Here is a 19162-nt window from a genome sequence, read left to right on the forward strand (position 1 = left end):
CTGAATTATTGTTGTTACTACAATATATTTCTGTGCGTGAACAAAAGCCTATGAGAGAACCTAGAACAGTAGAACAATAGAACAATAGCACATTCGTGTAATCCGAGCTTGTGGTTCTGTTTTTAACGTTCGGTGAATAAGTGTGCGATTGAACGTGTTTTGTATATGATGCGAAACATTTGCAAGATTCGGGTTACTTTGTTTTGCTTTGGACGGTTTGTAAGTAATTTAATGAAAATTATTTAATAATTTTTCAGCAGGTAGGGTAAAAGTTCCATTAGTCGTGGGTGTACCTATAGTTGCGGTAGTACGTTTTGCAGGGAATTAACAAATTAAACGCAGTAACCCTTATCACCGGTCAATTAGTTGACCTGTCATAACACGATAGAAACAAAAGTAACATTGGAATTTCATTTAAACTCTAGACCAACATTTGAAAAGGGCGTAACAGCCAAAATTTATTCCTTCTAATTCTTTGTCCACATATATAGCAATATATGTAGACAAAGAATCAGATGGAATAAATTTTGGCTGTTACGCCCTTTTCAAATGTTGGTCTAGAACTGGTAAGGTATCTTTAAAATACTTTTTTTCTTTGCCTCGCACCAATAGTTGCGACAGTGTTCCAATAGTTGCGAATCCGCAACTATAGGAACACGAATAACAAAATACCGCAACTATTGGAACACTGTACCAATACTTGGAGGATTGATTTCAGGTAACAATCAAGGAATTTGATGCAATTATGGCACGCTTTGAATAAAATAGAGATAATGAGCTTTCGGATGCACTCTCAAGGTATGGGAAAAGAAGTATGGATTAGGTGTAATCGTAAAATTAATGTTGAAACGTGCTTAGTTCCTCCAATATTGGGTCTTTTACTCTACTATTATTGACAAACGCTCTGTATTGTCGAATAGAGCTCCCTATCATTCACCATACCCACCAACACGAAGTTTCCTTCCCGAGACATCTATGAAGGTAGTATAGGTAGTAGAAGGTAGTAGTCACTAGTAGATGTTGAACTAACATTCCTTCCCTTCCTTCCGTGATTGTAAGAATGTGGCCAGGTATACAACTGCTACTTCATAGGAAAAAGGTACTAATCCCAAGTACCAATTTGCGACAATATACAGTAGATTGCTCAGTTGAGCATTGTATAGCCACCCACGAATCACGATTTGTACAATCACATATGCTTTGCCATGCTTCATGTTGCCTTTCGTATATTTAGCCACATTTGATCGGTTCAGTCAATTAACTTTGCAAACAATTGATTTATTATCTTTTCCAACTGACATCTAGGTCTTAATGTTATTATTATTCAAATATTATTGATCAATTAAACAATTGCCTTTCCAAGCATTGTCAAAAACAGTCAGTTAACGTATCGAAATAGAATGGATGATAGGGTAAGACGGTATAATGCGCCCCACCTGGCCAAAACGCCCCCCTTTGATTTCTAGAAAACTATAACTAACTAAGGGTCAAATTCAGTTGGTACCTATAAATATTTGTAAAACCATCATCCTATGTGAATATGTGCATATTTTTGTATTACATAATGAAAATATTTGCAAAATACAAAAAGTCACAGTTTTGATGTAACTTTTAATGTTTGTTTGCTGAACATTCTGGAGCGACTCTGGCATACTGTCCGCAAAACTTGCACTGGGACACTCAGTTGGGCAACAAAATTACTTTTCTCAGTGGTTAATATGCTATAAAATTGCTTCCATCTTCAAAAATGTAACGATTTTCGAAAACATGTTCACTGGCCAAAACGCCCCAGTGTAGGCAGGACGATATGCCCTTACCAACTGGACACAAGCGCAGCGAGCCTGCAGCAGTTGCTTCCAAATTGTATGGAAAATATTGAAATGTTATTCATACCTGCTTGAATGGACCTATGTTGGTTTTTTAATGTCAAGCGCATAAGGATTTGTAGCTTTTTTATTATGGGATTGATAAAATACTAATCAAGGGCTATTAAATGACTTTGGTTGAGGTGGGGCGTATTGCCCAGGCACTATTTAAAATTCATGTGTTCACGACTTGTCAAAAAAGCTTTATTACGTGTTATCTGTAATATTTTTATATGGCTACTCACGGTAAATGCATTTGCGACTTCCTGGACTACCAAATAACACAAAGTGTGCATAAATTGCGTTGAAAAGTAAAAAGTTATCAAGGATTTGCCTTAGGGGGGGCATATTATACCGCCTTACCCTAAGTTTCAGAGAATGCTCTGCCCACAGAATTCAGCGGAACATTTCCTCCCAAGCTTGTGATCCTTAACACTGTCAACCTGGTCAACCCGAATTATTTTTGCACAATATAGCGCTCGACCAATTATGCGAAGAACTAGCAGAGGCTCATTTTCCAGCATAGCGCAACGATGTTCGTAAACGGACAAGTTGAATGGATCATGACAAGTTTCTCATACGTACAACATACCTTTGTTAAACAGTTTCAATCCGTGCTACCGGTTTTGCCACTACCGATGTAAATTCTAGGATTAATCTGACGATTGAACAGTAGAGAGCAAGAGAAGAAGAAATTTCAACTAACTGAAACCTTACTTATTTTTGTTTATTGTTATATTGCTTACACTCTGACTTGTTCATTTTTACTTTGTATTTCTTAGTTACACAAGGGTACATATACATTTTAGTCCGCATGCAAAAATGCAACATCTTCTGTTTCGAGCGTGATTCATATCAACATTTCAGTTGCCTTTTTTTCTGGGTTGGGCTCACCTGAAAGGCTTAAAAGGGTAATTTGCTGTTAAAGTTTTAGTTTTATTTTATTAAATCCAGTCTCGCCCGAACCGGTGCCCACATTAATGTGAAACGCCGATTATACTCAATTTACCTTTAAAGCGCTTCAGTCTGTCTTCAGAAAGAAGACAGACCAGTCTGGAAGAATATGTATTATTTTGGACTAATAGAGTATGAGTACGTAAATCCGTCTAAGGCTAAGGATGGGGATCAGGGCCGGATTTAGCGAGGAGGGGGCCCCGGGGCCGACAGTATGTGGGGGCCCCAAAATGTACAAAAAAGGTTGGTTTTGATACATAAGATTTTTGGGCCCCGGCCCTGATGGGGATATACGAGTTTAGAATCAAATAACATTATCTTCTTCTATATAATAAAAATGAGTTGAGATTTCCTTCCTGACGATTTTACTCGCGAATGGGTTGACCGGTTGCAAGATTTTTTTCCTTTACCGTTTCGTTTTGGGAACCGCAAGGTTTGTATAAACAAAAAGTTGGTGAATTTAACGGGGAAATGTAAAACATCATTAGAATACTATTTTGGGTCAGCTGTTGAGGAAAACAAAACAAACGCACGGAAATTGATCTAGAGTGCGGTGCTGAAAATAGTTCATTATGACATTTTCACCACCCGGGCAAAGCTGGGTTTCTTTCGCTTTACGTAAAACATTTTAATGTTATTTATTATTAATATTTCTAATACTTTTTTGCCAAATTTATCATCAGACTAAGGCCGGAGTGGCCTGTGCTGCACATAAAAGACTTCTCCATTCAGCTCGGTTCATGGCTGCACTTCGCCAACCACGCAGTCTGCGGAGAGTCCGCAAGTCGTCCTCCACCTGATCGATCCACCTTGCCCGCTGTGCACCTCGCCTTCTTGTTCCCGTCGGATCGTTGTCGAGAACCACTTTTTCACCGGACTACTGTCCGACATTCAGCTACGTGCCCGGCCCACCGCAGTCTTCCGATTTTCGCGGTGTGAACGATGGATGGTTCTCCCAACAGCTGATGAAACTCGTGGTTCATTCGCCTCCTCCACGTACCGTCCGCCATCTGCAACCCACCATAGATGGTACGCAACACTTTCCTTTCGAAAGCTCCCAGTGCGCGTTGGTCCTCCACGAGCATCGTCCAGGTCTCGTGTCCGTAGAGAACTACCGGTCTTATAAGCGTTTTGTAGATAGTCAGTTTGGTACGGCGGCGAACTCTATTCGATCGAAGCGTCTTGCGGAGTCCAAAGTACGTACGATTTCCAGCCACTATGCGTCTCCGAATTTCTCTGCTGGTATCGTTATCGGCGGTCACCAGTGAGCCCAAGTACACGAATTCTTCAACCACCTCGATTTCGTCACCACCGATAGAAACTCGTGGTGGGTGGCTCATCATTGACCTCTCTTGAGCCTCTTCCTATCATGTACTTCGTCTTCGACGTGTTGATGACTAGTCCAATCCGTTTAGCTTCGCTTTTCAGTCTGATGTAGGCTTCCTCCATCCTCTCAAAGTTACGTGCCATGATATCAATGTCGTCGGCGAAACCAAATAACTGGACGGACTTCGTGAAAATCGTACCACTCGTGTCAATCCCTGCCCTTCGTATTACTCCCTCCAAAGCGATGTTGAATAGCAGACACGAAAGACCATCACGCCACCGTAATAACCCTCTACGGGTTTCGAAGGGACTCGAGAATGCCCTGAAACTCGAACTACGCACATCACCCGATCCATCGTCGCCTTGATCAACCGTATCAGTTTATCCGGAAATCCGTACTTTTTTGCCAAAGCAGGCGTTTAATGATAGGTATAAGAAAAAACTTATACATCGCATTAGTCACATACATTCCGAAACTTATACTTTTCATTAACTTATGAATGTTATTAGCTTTTTGATATGGGATCATTCATTAGGTGACATAATGAAGAGTATAAGTATTTTCAAATGGTTTTTTGCCATAACATATACGGTTATTTTTTTACGTGTAGTTTCAATTTGACTGTTTCAAATATTAAAAGAGGATACGCGTATCGACCAAAAAAGTGGTTGACGAACCACGTACGGTATGAAATAAGAACTGGTATTGTGCTCATTTTGCAAGTTAGAAGCAGAGGCCTATATACAAGTCACGAAGAAATCATCATGTCTAGAAACGAGCAATCACGTTCAAATCAACGTTAAAAACTCTCTGGCCACACCATTTACAAATCGGAGAACTACAGAAAAAAAGTTAACATTGCAAGACACTATAGATCGAACTGCAAACCACTGATAAACAGCTTCGAGGAAAGATATACAGTTAGTTTCGTTTCTTTGGCAAAAGCTGAGAACGCTAAGATACTAATCGGATCAATTTATGTAGCTCCTCTACTGTGCATTCTTCGGCGAGATTCGAACAAAAGGTCATGATTGGTGAGATCACTAAAGGTTTTAAATTTGCTGCACAGTTAGAATAATTCTAGCCGAAAGGGTAACGAAAAGTGATTGAACTTTGAATTCTTCCGCTATTGCCAAATTGTGGCCCAACTTCTTACCCTACCCGAAGCCCAATCAATTCGCTTACATCGATCCTGTCTTTATGCTTACCCAAAGCAAGAAAAGTAGAAACCAATCAGCCGAATTCCAAATTGGTGTTTGCATTCATCCATTAACCAATTTCCTCCGGGCTATGGTGTTTGCTTAGCGTTCTCTCGGCGGCCGGTGCGCTTCTGTCAGTTCCGTCAATCAGCGAAGAAATCAGCGAACCCATCAATTAGATCTTTCCATTTCGCTTTGACTTCGCATTTCTTCGATATCCGGAATGGAGCATAACAGTGCGGTATTTGCCCGGATGATGAATGATGTGATAAATCAGATGTAGAGCAATTCAAAGTAAGATTATTCCAATGCTGGGTTAATTTTAAAACATGGTCTAAAAGTAATTATGAAAACTTGAATATAAACGGCACTTTGAATCAAATTGTACCAACATTTTCTCAAATAATCATTCGTAGTTAAGGATAGCTAATGGCAGATGTACGAATAACTTTTTCCTCTTCTTTTCCGATGGTTCTCCATTCTACATTAAACTTGGCCTCCCTATTATCTCAACTAACTATTCTAGACTTCTAGACCGGATCGGAAATTAAATGTAGGTATCAATCTCTGGATTGGATATCCTACTTCTTTGCTCGCAAGCACGCAAGGCTAACTATATGTATAAAATAATATGAATAAATTTCCGTGATCCTTGTACGAACCAAGTATCACACGTCTGTCAAATAGGCGTTAGTTACGGTTTTGAAGGAGGAGTCAAACCATGACTCAAAATTTTTCGAAAAAATGATCTTCTAAATACATAAATTGTATTTATTTATTTCGAAACGCGATCCCACACAATCATGGATATTTCGATTAAGTGGCTTGCACAAATTTGAAATCGTACCACATTTGCGCTGAATGAGAACACTGCTGGTGGAATCCATCGAATCACCTACGGTCATGCCTGTTTCAACATTGGAAATTTTCATATAGACTGATTGTTTGGTCATCCACCAATAACAAACCTCCACTCAGCAGTGGGCTGTATATTTAAGAGCTACTTTCCTTGCCGAAATTTGGTGTGCGCCCATTAAGCAAATACGTTTTGGGATGCCGATTGACCGCCAATAAAGTCACACAGGTCACGGAATGGAGAAACCAATATAAGTACATACGTCAACAGAGCTTGCCGAAATGGATTGGGAGAAAAGAATCTCGGTACAACTTTCGCTTGGTATGCCGCAGCAAACAACGGGGCAGCGTTGAGCAGGTGCGAAGCATTAATTTGGAAGTTATTGGTCTGCGTAAATTGATTGATTGTTGTGCAGATGGCAAAACAGCATCTTCTTAATACGTTAAGCTTAAATGCTTTTTGTTTCGCGTCCCTCACTTTTCTTCATAGTGTGTCTTTTACTGGAAACTTCGAATACATTTGCAAGCATCTTTTAACGTTTTCATGTATCCTCAGGATTTCCATCAAATAGGGGTTTATTCAACGGTATGCAGACATTTTGTCATATATTATGAGGAGCGAAACAAAACTCAGATGTCTTGTTAAAAAAAAGTCGTAGAAAATATCATCATTATCTTCAGTTAGCCTTACGAGCAAAGGCGTAGGATTGCCAATCCTGAGACGGCGAGTTCAACTCTCGGTCAAGTTCCAGTGAGAATGTAGATCCATAGAAGCAGAAGAAGAAGAATATAGTCATTGTTATTCTTACTCACTCGTGGGTTCTGGGCACCCTAAGGATACATAGGGCCAACGTAAAACATCTTAATCGGCTTATCGCTTGTCTTGACCTGTACCCCTGTCAGATGCACATTAGAGTGGGGCGCAGTTGTATGGAAAAACGCAAACTTCGTCCGATCAAGTGAGATCAAGGTTTTTCTGAATCGTTTTGGGACCCCAATCAACTGTGCAAAATATGGGCTCGATTGGTTGCAACCTCGCATGCCGCATCGCGTTTTAAATTTACATGGAGATTAGTATGGGGAAACGTACTTTTTTACATTTTTGCTCTTAGCGGCTTCAATTTATCATCAATCACGTGACTCAATACGTTAGCATATAGTCTGGAAGATGCCGAAAGACTTTGCCGAAGAAGGTACGTAGCTGGAAGGTCTACAAAAAATGTTATTACGTTTCGAAAATTGATTTTTTAAACCATATGCAAAAAATCAATGTTTCTGCCAGCACTACCGGACAACCTTTGGTTATCGAAGGGCAAAACCCATCTTCCTTCTTGTCGGATTTTTTTCTTTGTAAAATAATTCCGGATAGCTCCCATTAGCTCTGAAGCCCTATAAGATCAATTATTTTGAAATAACACTCAGTTAAATTATTGGTCTACGTAGTTCGGCAGCGCTGGCAGAATAAACGTTTTTTTTGCATATGGTTTGAACACTCAATCTTCGAAGCGTTATAACTTTTTTCGTTTACGTCCCAGCAACGTGCCCTCTTCAGCAAAGTTTTTCGGCATCCTTTGGGTTATACTTTAACGCAATGTAGTAGTAGAAATGCAAAAATATACGTTCTCCCATACTAATTTCCATACAAACTTCAAACGCGATGCGGAAAGCGAGGAAGCAACCAATCGGTCCCAAATTCTGCACAGTTGTTCAGGACCCAGAATGGCTTCGAAAAACCATTGATTTGAAAAAATGACCATGACGCCCCACTCTAATGCACATAGACTTTCCTTATTTCTTTGATCGGCGGATTCTGTCGGAGTCTTCTTACAATTGGATTTCAATCCACTTAAATAAAATAAAATAAAAATACTGGCAGATTTAATCTCCGCTCATTTGATATGGGTGACCGACCTGTAAATATCGCTTTTTGACGGTATCGTCGATGGAGATCAGTATTTGATATCCAGTAGAGAAGCCACCTGGCCTGAGTTACAAATCGCAGACATTGTTACTTGCAGCTTTTACGTGATCTCTGCGGATTCACGTGAAGTCTTACAGGCGTATTACAACACATATTTGATATCAGATCTGGATCTCCATGAGATTCGTAAACCCGTAAAACCAGTCCTAGCCTTCTTGATCCGTGTTGCTATGTCGATCTCGATTCCACCGTCCAACGCTAACTGGCTTGTTATAAGACGAGTTCGTATAATTTCATTTATTTCTTATACTTGATAGTACCTTCAACAGATACGTATTTCGACCTCAATAGTAAGGCCGTCTTCAGTGTCTCGTACGAATTCGTCTTAAGACAAGTAAAGACATTCCACTAACAGCTCAAAATAACTTTTTTAGCTAACTGGCTGCCAAAATATTGGCTCGCGCGCACAGGAACGCAGCTTTCTTGTATCAAATAAAGTAAACTCAGTACCGCCCCTTTGTCAATCGTTGCGTGCAAATATTATGTGCACCCTAAACTATTAACGAAGAGGCGGGGCTAATTGACTTGCCTTTACAAGCCATCTTACTCGTGATTCAGTGGAGAGCAAACCCAGTAGCTGAAAATATTTCATTCCAGCAGTTGGCGTGAGTACCGTGCCTAGCGGGATGGCTGCTGCAGCGTTTGATCTCATCGTGGACGTCTGATATGGTATTGCTGTAAGTCATCGTGTGACCGTCATCCGCATCAGCAGCATTCAAGTAAAATTGTAATAAATCATCAAAAGGCCATTGTCGACGGTAAATGATATTGGTTTGGTTGCTGTTAATGGTTGCGAATGCACAACAAGCGTTAAACGGTTATTTACAGAACCATTATTTTAAACGGAAGAGAATTGATTGGTAGCGCTGCAAGCCGTCGGCGAGAAAATTTATTATTCGCGGTAGCGTCTGTAGAGGACTGTCCATAAACCTGTGCATAAATCAACAAAAAATCACAACACATTGAAATAACGTGGTGACTAAGTACCCAGACAACCAGAATGCATGCATAATAAAATTGATTTTCTGCTATGCGATGCCAATGCGCACAAATTTCATCGCATACCTACCAGTCGCGAAAACGCTTTTTACGGACAAAAGTGGAGCCGATATATGTGTACTTCTTATCCGACGTTGCACGGTAGAGTATGCGATATGCACGATTTTTAAGCGAGTTCGTTCGTTATACATTACGATGTAGTTTGTGATAACAAACTCTGTTTGACAGATAAACCGATTTCATTTGTGTTAGTTTGCAGGAATATGCGATGTCAACAAATGAAGCTGAAATAAACTCGTAAAATAGCCTACTGTGCGGGAAAATTTATAAGTAAACTGACAAGCTTTGCACCACAATGCGATTTTGATGAAATTTGGATCGGTAAGCGATTTTATTCGTGCACTCTTATGCGACGTGTGGTTGTCTAGGTAAGTAATTCAGTTATTTAAATCCATTTTAGTATAAAAATAACAAAAATTAAATTTCAAATTAAACAAAATCTAACTAAACTAAATCTGACCAAACAAATACAATTGGGTCCTAAAGCCCTACCTCGATTATGGTTGAAAGCAATAGTGCATCGGTCAAGCATACATCAACCGATATTTTGTAAATTCTGGTAATAGTAGGGGAGGAGGTTCGGTTGTGGGCACCCTTTTGTGTTTGGTCCATAACTTTGGCCCTGGTTGATCTTATGTCGACATTTGCATAGCAATCGAAAGCTAAACTTATAACCTTACTACTAGCAAAGAAATTAATATGATTTCATCGATTTAGAAAAAAAATATTTACAATTTAGAAAATTTGACATTTTTGGACATTTTCATTTCGTGGTTCGGTTGTGGGCACCCTCGAAAACTTAGCTAAAAATAAAGAAGCATGAATAAAAACCACCCAGATTTAAAGACAAGGAATAGTTTATTCATTCTAAAAGCCAGGAAACGCTAAAAAACTCAAATCAATTCACCTAGCAGTGATGATGCCTCCCTCGGTGCATTAAGGAGGATGTTGAAGAAAATCACATAAGAAAGGTCTAAAATAGCACTTTAGGTAAATGGGTTTTAATTTTTCATTGATTTGCGTTTTATTGGTATGCATCACAGTCAAAAAAATCCTGATTAATCACCCTAGCGGCAATAGTGCCTTTCTCGTTCATTTCAAAAAATAATATTTTGGCCATAAATTTTGATCCCATAGTCCAATCTGACCGATCTGACCAATTTTCAATAGGAAACAATGGGAAAGCATTCTTCGTCGAAAGCAACTTGTTGCAAGCAAATCGGTCAACGCTTTGTTCCAAAAAGTGTATGTATAATGACTAGACATGCCCAAAGAGCAAAAATATTAAATAAACTCATTATTTCGAACAATTATGTCAAACTAATTATAAAAACTGCCTTAAAACGTTATTAAAAATAAGTTAAGGGACAAGTAAAACGATATTGAATGATTTATCAATAAAATGAGGGTGCCCATAACCGAACCAATAAAGGTGCCCACAACCGAATTTCGCAGCCTTTTTGGAACAAGAAGAAAAAAAATTCGCGCTAAAATTTTGATGGCAATCGACATTGGGCCTCAAAATAGTCTAAGACGAATTAAGTACTATCCATTTAATTCCACCAGTTAACTGGTGGAATTAAATGGATAGTACTTAATTCGTCTTAGAAGGTTGAATACATTCCACTAAAAGAGCTAATATAATTTTCCCTCAAAATAGATTAAATTTACTGTGTAAATACGCATTAGAACTCACTTTTTGAATTAAATCCTTTAATTTATGACACTTTGAAAAAGGCCAAAAAAAACTTTCGTGTTGTTTTTCTTGTACGAAAAATTTATTTGTTTCTAATTCAAAGTAGAGATGCCCATCCGGTTTGATATTGAGCACAAAACATCATGCTATTATAGCAAACAAATGACAGTTGTCAGAATGACAGCATCTCTTATCTGTCAAAAGATACATAGGGGTGCCCATAACCGAACGGTGCCCACAACCGAACCTCCTCCCCTATAAGTCAGTAAAAATGTTATTTTTATATTTTTAATATTTACAAATGGAATCTCCAATGTACAGGAAGTACAGAAAAAATTGTTTTTTTTTTACAAAACCTAAAAAACTTTCCTGCTCAACCAAAAGGAAGTTCATGAGGAAATCCAGAATAAATTTACTTCAGTGAAATTCATTAGATTAGATTTTGAAGTCTTGAACAACAGGCACGAAAGTCCATCACCTTGTCTTAGTCCCAAGCGCGATTCGAACGAACTGGAGTGTTCGCTCGGAATCTTCACACAGTTTTGTACACCTTCCACCGTTGCTTTGATCAGTCTGGTTAGCTTCCTCTGGATCCCATTCTCATCCATAATTTTCCATAGCTCGACTCGACAGACGACGGAATATGATCTGCGATATCACTTTATAAGCGGCATTAAGGGTGGTGATCGCTCGTAAGTTCTCACACTCCAGCTTGTCGCCTTTCTTGTACATGGGGTATATGACTCCTTCCTTCCACTCCTCCGGTAGCTGTTCAGTTTCCCAGATTCTGACTATCAGTTCATACAGCTTTTCCGGGCCCATCTTGATGAACTCAGCTCCGATACCATCCTTAACAGCTGCTTTATTGGTCTTTAGCTGTTGGATGGCATCCTTAACTTCCCTCAATGTGGTTGGTTGGCTTCCATCGTCCGCTGAACTGACGTAGTTATCAACTCCGCTCCCTTGACATTCACTGCTTGTATTCTCAGCGCCATTTAAGTGTTCCTCGTAGTGCTGCTTCCGCTTTTCGATCACCACACGTTCTTATCTTATCCTTCTATTCTTATCCTTATCCCTGCACATCCGGAGTATTGGCTGTGGGCGTTGAGTATGCTAAAGTTGAAGAACCAGACTTCGATCCTCAACCTCGCCCATCACTATGAAAGCTATTCCCAGCTCATGAATACCTCCAAACGTTCGCACCATTGATCCCTTCCAAAGAACCTCCTGCAGCGCTACGATGCCAAATCCACGGTCCTTGAGCACATAGGCGAGTATGCGTGTGTTCCAGAAGAAGCTGAGAGATTTTCAGTTCCAGGAATCGAGTTTCCAATCGCCAGTCCCCTTTCGTCGCTGTTGTCTTCACCAATTGTTCCGGTCCGTATTTTCTCGCTGCTTATTCGTTGCTTCATTTTAAGCTGGCCCGCGGGGCCTGACATCAACCTCCCTAAATTTCCGATGAACCATGATGCATAATTTTGCTTAGAGTCCCTCGCTGGCACTCGGACGACGATCAGCCGCCCCTGACATGGGAAACAGGCACAGTTGGAAGCCGCTCTAAACATGAAGAACAGACGATCGATCACATTTGCACCTCCAGAGAGGAATAAAACCTCCTTTATCTGTCAGCATACTACCATTATTCCCACCTGGATTGGTTACCCGATCTTCCCTAAGGTTGCTGTATATTTTATTCCTTCAGGTACGCGATGTACCAATGGTACGCTTTACTTATCATTTGCTGTACCCAAATATGTAATCAATAATGGGTAAAACTGATTGGTTTTAGTACACAAGGTTTTGTGGTGGCCTTTGGATCTGGCACAAAGAACATATAACCTTTCGGTACTTTATGGTGTACGATAAAGTAAGAAGAGATGTTCAGGATAATCACTAGCCTCATTGGGAAAATCTTTCAAATAAAAATTTCTTTTTGGTGGTATATATTTGCAAATCTCCATTTAAATCCGGGTTCATTCCGATGTTGTAAACAACAGCAGCTTCCACTTCGGTTAATCCTCCTCATTGTCAATGGCATATGAATTGATTGAATCCCCAAAACAGCATCTCGTGGAACTGGTTTGTCTACCAAAGTTATTTGTTTATGAATATTTTTGCTCTTCTGTTCGCCATCCGATGCGACAGAGCTATCCACGCTAGCGCAACAACAACGTTCAGTTGAATGACCCTTCGTCGCGTCGCGTCTTACTGTTGAGCTCTCCTGCATTGTAACACGAACGCGACTTATCGAGAACGACTTTTATTTTCTTCGCGTGCCTAAGCTCCACCATCGAATTATTTACGGGGGCGTACCATTTTACACTGCCCCTCGATGTCTGACTAACACGTCCCAGGCGTATTGTTTTCATTCATCGAATGACTTTTCACAACTAGGTTAGTGGGAAGTCTAGGCTTGGCTACTGACTACAGCCCCCCAAAGCTCCTCTAGTTCGATTAATCTAAACTTCACCCGTCATGGTGGGCAGGTGGGTGGAACCACATAATTGGATTAATCAACAGCGTGCCGAGCGCGCGAGGAAATCGAAGTCGCACCGGTTCACAGACACGCTCCTACGGCTCCAGACTAGTTCGTGCTTTCTTGTCGCACGAGACTCCCCAATAGGCATAGTGCGATGCCATTCTCTGTGCCGTCGTCTTCTGCTCTGAGGTTTTGGCATTGACTGTGACCGCGAAAAATATCGTTTCGCGTTTCTTTGACCGGGCATCGCGGGCTAAGTAGAAAGTGCGACGGAGCAGGTGATGAGTTTGGGAGGAGCCGTCGCATACCGACTACATAAATGCGATGCGCTTTGAATATTTAGCAGGGGATTGGCTGTCTAGTTGGTAGGAAATTTATAAAAATTAAAAGAACATCGCGCCAGCGGAAGTTGATGAGTGGGAAAAAGTGTAATTTTGTTTAACTTGTTGCATTAATAACTTTCTATAGTTCGCATATAAATAATAACAATTACTCATTAACATCAGTTTCATAAACCATTCATGTGAAAGTCTTAAATTCAATTGCATTCCAATTACATTCCAATTGCATTAAATTCAATTGCATCCCCATACTATTCATATAGATAATCCAGTCAACACATAGTCGTATATGATGCCACATAAGATGGTAAAGTGGAGGCCATATATAAAAAACAAATCTTACAATCATTGTATAAATTCTGGGCATATACAATTCTGTAAGCTTTTTATACAGATATTGTATTAAAATAATACAAATCTGTATTATTTCAATACAACAATTGTATTAAAATCTTCCGAAATTGTATATGCCCAATTATTATACAGTTTCTGTAAGGTTCTTCTGCAGAACTGTATTAAAATCTGCCATCCGCTGGTTGGGTGTACATCCCCATATAACTTGTACGTATATGGCCTCCACTTTAGCATCTTATGTGGCCTCATATACGACTTTGTGTTGACTGGGAAGCTCTCGGATCACTTTTCTACGCAAAATAAGGGAAACTTAATTGAGAAGACTAACTTGCCATATTTTTTTAAAGTGCATAATGGGCATCGAATTGCAAGGCGGCTCTGTCCCTGTGACGCCTCTTAAAAAAAGATGTTCAAAAAATCTAAGAACGTATGTTTTACCTACAAGAAACACGCCCACCATAACAAAATTAAGACAAGGATGAGCCTGTATAATCGAGCGGAACGCCCAAAATTTCTTCATTGTTCATTTCGGGGGAGCTTCCCGCACAAAAGTAAGATGCCGAGCTACTGGACTAATCATTAACCATAGGTAAAACCCAGGGAGGAAGAAAGAGAGTTCATTCAATTTAAAAACGTGTCCCGTCCCATCGCATCGCATTGCGGCGGCGTGTTTCGCTTGATGACTGGAACTAAGCCGCTGTCCAAGACGAAAGTTGTTTCAGCTACAAGTGGGTCATCCTATAGTAGAGTAGATATGCTTACTGGTCTAGTCCAGCGGTGCAGGGTAAGAATTCTCGTAACCCGTTCCGCCAGCCCGGTCTGTCCCGGTGATCAGATGAGGGTGCCAATGATGGAACGGAAAGTTGTGTACGCTAACAAGCGTTTAATTGATTTAACCACAGGTGTGTGTGCAAAATGTGGCCCGTTTCGTGAACAGCTCGTTAGGCCCTCTGCCCCTTTTCACATCCCATGCCCTCAGGGTGTATCTTCGAGTGTGTGATTAAAGCGTGTAATGGGCGTTGGTTGGCAAAACTTGTTCTTGGGAATCTTACTTTGCGTTTCACTCTCTTTCTATCAGGTTCAGTGGTATGCATATCGAGCGCGGAGGATGGTAGTGCGACCACGATCCCTCAGCTGATATGTGTGCCATATAAGGGGCCCGGGTGCGGTTCAATAGCCTTCGTAGGAGATTGAGAAAGAAATTATACGATAGAAAGTGACAGGATATAACTTATTTGATCTAACACATGTAATCAGGGACACAAAGCATCATTGGACATTGGGATTGGACTAATCAACATCGTGTGAAACAGATTTATTTATATCTATTAGATAGATTTCATCAATTTCTTCTTCTTTTTGTTGATTTATTTCTTTGGAATGATCCGTTGAATCCGAATGTCGCCATATCTTAACCAGCAAAAAGAAAACATCTTATTAGAAGCGACTCTGTGTGTCTTATATGACAACTGAGAATCTGTTTTGAAAGAAAATTAGTGAGATCCTTGAGTGGAATGTCTTCACCTGTCATAAGACGAGTTAGTACTATTCCGTTTACTTACAGCACGTTGTAATACAGATACGTATTACGATCTCGACTTCAAGACCGTCTACAATGTCTCGTACGTGACTCATACTCTGTGTCATGTATCTGTAAGTTTACAACGTGGTATAATTAATAAAGAGAAATAGTACTAACTCGTCTTATGACAGGTGAAATCTGTTTTGCAAATGCAAAAAATACCCCAATTGTCCCCATTAATTGCAGTAATGTTCTATCTTATCTACCTTTTTCCAGCCTGAATAAATTTATCATAGTTTCAGTAAACTACCTCTGCCTATCGGTGTCGAAATACGTATCTGTAAAGTTACAATCAAGTGTGGTATCAAATGGGGTAGTATAGGGAGATCCCCAGCGCCGAACACCCCCCAATACCGGATATTTATCAAAACGACACTTGCAACGGTCCTTCCACCATCTTGTATAGTACAAAAGATAACTATTAAACAGTCCTTGACCTGCATGAAATATCAGATCCTCATATTGTAATCTTTGTACACAATTTGAAATTGAACAAAAATGTCAACAAATTGCATGTTTCGCCTTACTTCGTGTAGAAGGTTTGAATCAACAATGTTAAAATTAATCGAATGCATTCTGATTAAGGTGATTATACAATCAAGCCATGTGGTGAATTTTTATTTCAACACACGGTTTTCTATTCCTATTGTCAAAAGTTCAAATCTAACGTAATAATTTTCGTACATTGCTGAAATTAAAGTCGATTATTTATCATAAGTAAGCAAACGATCTACGGATGTTTCATCACCATGGGCGTTTTGGTTCTCTCAATTCGTGCTCTTGAAAAATCACTAGAAAAAGCACGTGGTTTCCAAGATGGCCGATTGGGGCTTTGTTGTATAACCACATTAAGTGGAGATGATTAATCTTTGCCATAGTCATGATTTGTTAGATATATATTAACGAGTCGTGGCTCGATTTAATTCAAAAAAATATATTTATTTAAACACTTTTATAGATCTTAACACTACGCGTACACGAACTGAACTGAATTTGATTAATAATTGTATAGACCTCGAAACCTCACAGCCTATTCTAAATCTGCTGACTCCAAAGGGTCCGAAGTTCGATGGTCGATGGTCATTCGATCCACTTGCTGACGCGGCATCCGTCCACTGGTTGCGTGGTGTAGGTTGTTGTCAAGCTTAAGTTCTGGGTCAGCACATTGGTAATTGGTGCCAACGTAACTATATAATGTAATTGTGGTATAAAATCAATTTCTGTATCCGGTAGCTGTCCCCCAGGTTCGGACAGTGAGAATTTTCATGTGATCAAACAGCCATTCTTTACACCTGTTTTGTTGAACTTACTTCAATTCAATTCATTCTTCTTGCTGTATCAGAAAGCCACAGCAATGAGCAGAAACAAAAATTGAATATGTCATTGAAAAAGGTAGGAATTTAGAATAGGATGTAAGAAATTTAGCTGGAGAGTTAAATAACACATTTTAATATTTACAACAGGAACCTGGTCCTATTAGAACATGATGGAATATTGTCCGGTACTTGGGGACACTTTTCTGAACCGTGAAATTTTTCACCAAAATTTATCATCAAAATGCATTGTTGAAAAACGTGTTGATTGATCAAATAAAATTAGAATGAATCATCAATGATCATATTTTATGTAAATGGTATACAAGTAAACATAATCCGGATAATTAGAAACATTTTCGTTAAATGGCTTATGCCAATGGCTCTGTGGCTTATGTGTCCGGTACTGGGAGATCTCCCCCTACTAATTCGTCTTATGACAAGTGAAGACATTTCACTAAAAAGCTTTGAATAATTTTCTAATGAACATGTTTTGGTTTTTCAATTTCATTTTTATTGAATAGAAACTAGCTGTATGTACCCGGCCTTGTCCGGGATTGCCTGTTTGATTTTCACAACTGTTGGAAATCCCAATTTTATTTCGCTAAAACCAGTTGGTAAACAGGGTTATCGTTTGTCATAAGACGAGTTTGTACCATCCCATTTATTTCCACCACTTGATTGTACCTTGACAGATACGTATTTCGACCCCAACAATAAGGTCGTCTTCAGTGTCTCGTACTTGACTCGTCTGAGTCAATACAAACTCGTCTTATGACAAGTGAAGACAAATGAAGATTAAAAGATGGATTAAACCCTGATTGATCCACCTAGCGGTGTTTGTGCCTTTCTCGTACATCAGATATACTAAAGATGATGTTAGTCCCAAACTTCATCTGTTGGTTCTCTGTGTAACTACAGCTGACCTGGCAATAACGGAGTAGCAACCGTGGGCGGTCAATCATGCTCATGCTCGTACATCAGATATACTAAAGAAATGAGTGAGAATTTCTTAGCGTGTTTTTTTGTATATAAATCGTATTTTGGTCAAAACTTTTGATCCCGATCTGGCCAATTTTCAATAGGAAACAATGGGACAGGATTCCCCGTCGAATGCAACTTATTGCAATTTTGCAAACAAATTGGATTAAGATAAGTGTCTAAAAGATGAGTGAGTTTAATTTTGCGCACATACATACACGCACGCACACACATACACACAGATAGACACAAAATCGTCTTGAAAGTGAACATATTGCCTTTTCGTTACACCTTGGTGTACGAAAAGGGCAAAAACATCAATAATTAAAAGAAGGTAGATATAACTTTTAAAAACATTAATTCCGGCAAATAAATTCATGTTACAGTCGACTCTCTACATCTCTTTATCTCGATATCTCTCCCTATGTCGATGGTTTCCTCAGTCCCTTCAATTTACATACATTTGGGCTTTCTGAATCTCGATAACCTTCCTATCTCGATATCTCTCTATCTCGATGTGTTCTGATCATATTTTGTTCAGAATTCACTCTCCTTATGTCGATGTGTTCAATATTTTAGGCTACTAGACCATCTTTGGAAAATAACAAACACATCAACAACAGGAAACGACATTTGTTTTGTTGTCGTTTTTCATAGCAACGAGCTTTTTTTTTGGATCTAGTACCCATTCCAATTTTTCTTCCATTCCTCGATCTCACCCTATCTCGATGGTCCCTTCAATATCGAGATGTGGAGAGGCGACTGTATCTATCTATCTATCTATCAATATTTCTATATTGGATTTTCATCATTCCTTCAGCAAAAATATTCGTTATATTCGTCCGACGGGTTTATACGATATTTCCTCATGCAAAAATTACGAGTAAAGTCGAGTAAATCGTGAAAAACTAAAATTATGGTTCGTATGGAAATTTCGAATGGGCAGTTCACAACGCGCATTTTCGCCTACTATGCAGGACAACGTCTGCCGGGTCGACTAGTATTCTATAAAATTATATTAACCGAGAAAAATATGTTTACCGAAACTGTGATATTTGGAGAAGTGTCATTTTCAAGATTTTTTTTTATTTTCGGGTAAATGTCATATTCGAGGAAATTTCATTTTTGAGAAATTGACATTTTCGGGGAAATTCGAGGAAATGTCGTTTCGGGGAA

General features: G+C 39.5%; 1 protein-coding gene across 2 annotated transcripts in view; it reads right to left on the bottom strand.

Moving 5' to 3' along the window:
* LOC134213690 (uncharacterized) overlaps positions 1-19162 on the bottom strand; it is an 87459-nt gene that overhangs the window by 37621 nt on the left and 30676 nt on the right. The window lies entirely within an intron of this gene.

Source organism: Armigeres subalbatus, chromosome 2, assembly GCF_024139115.2.
Source record: "Armigeres subalbatus isolate Guangzhou_Male chromosome 2, GZ_Asu_2, whole genome shotgun sequence".
NCBI classification, from domain to species: domain Eukaryota; kingdom Metazoa; phylum Arthropoda; class Insecta; order Diptera; family Culicidae; genus Armigeres; species Armigeres subalbatus.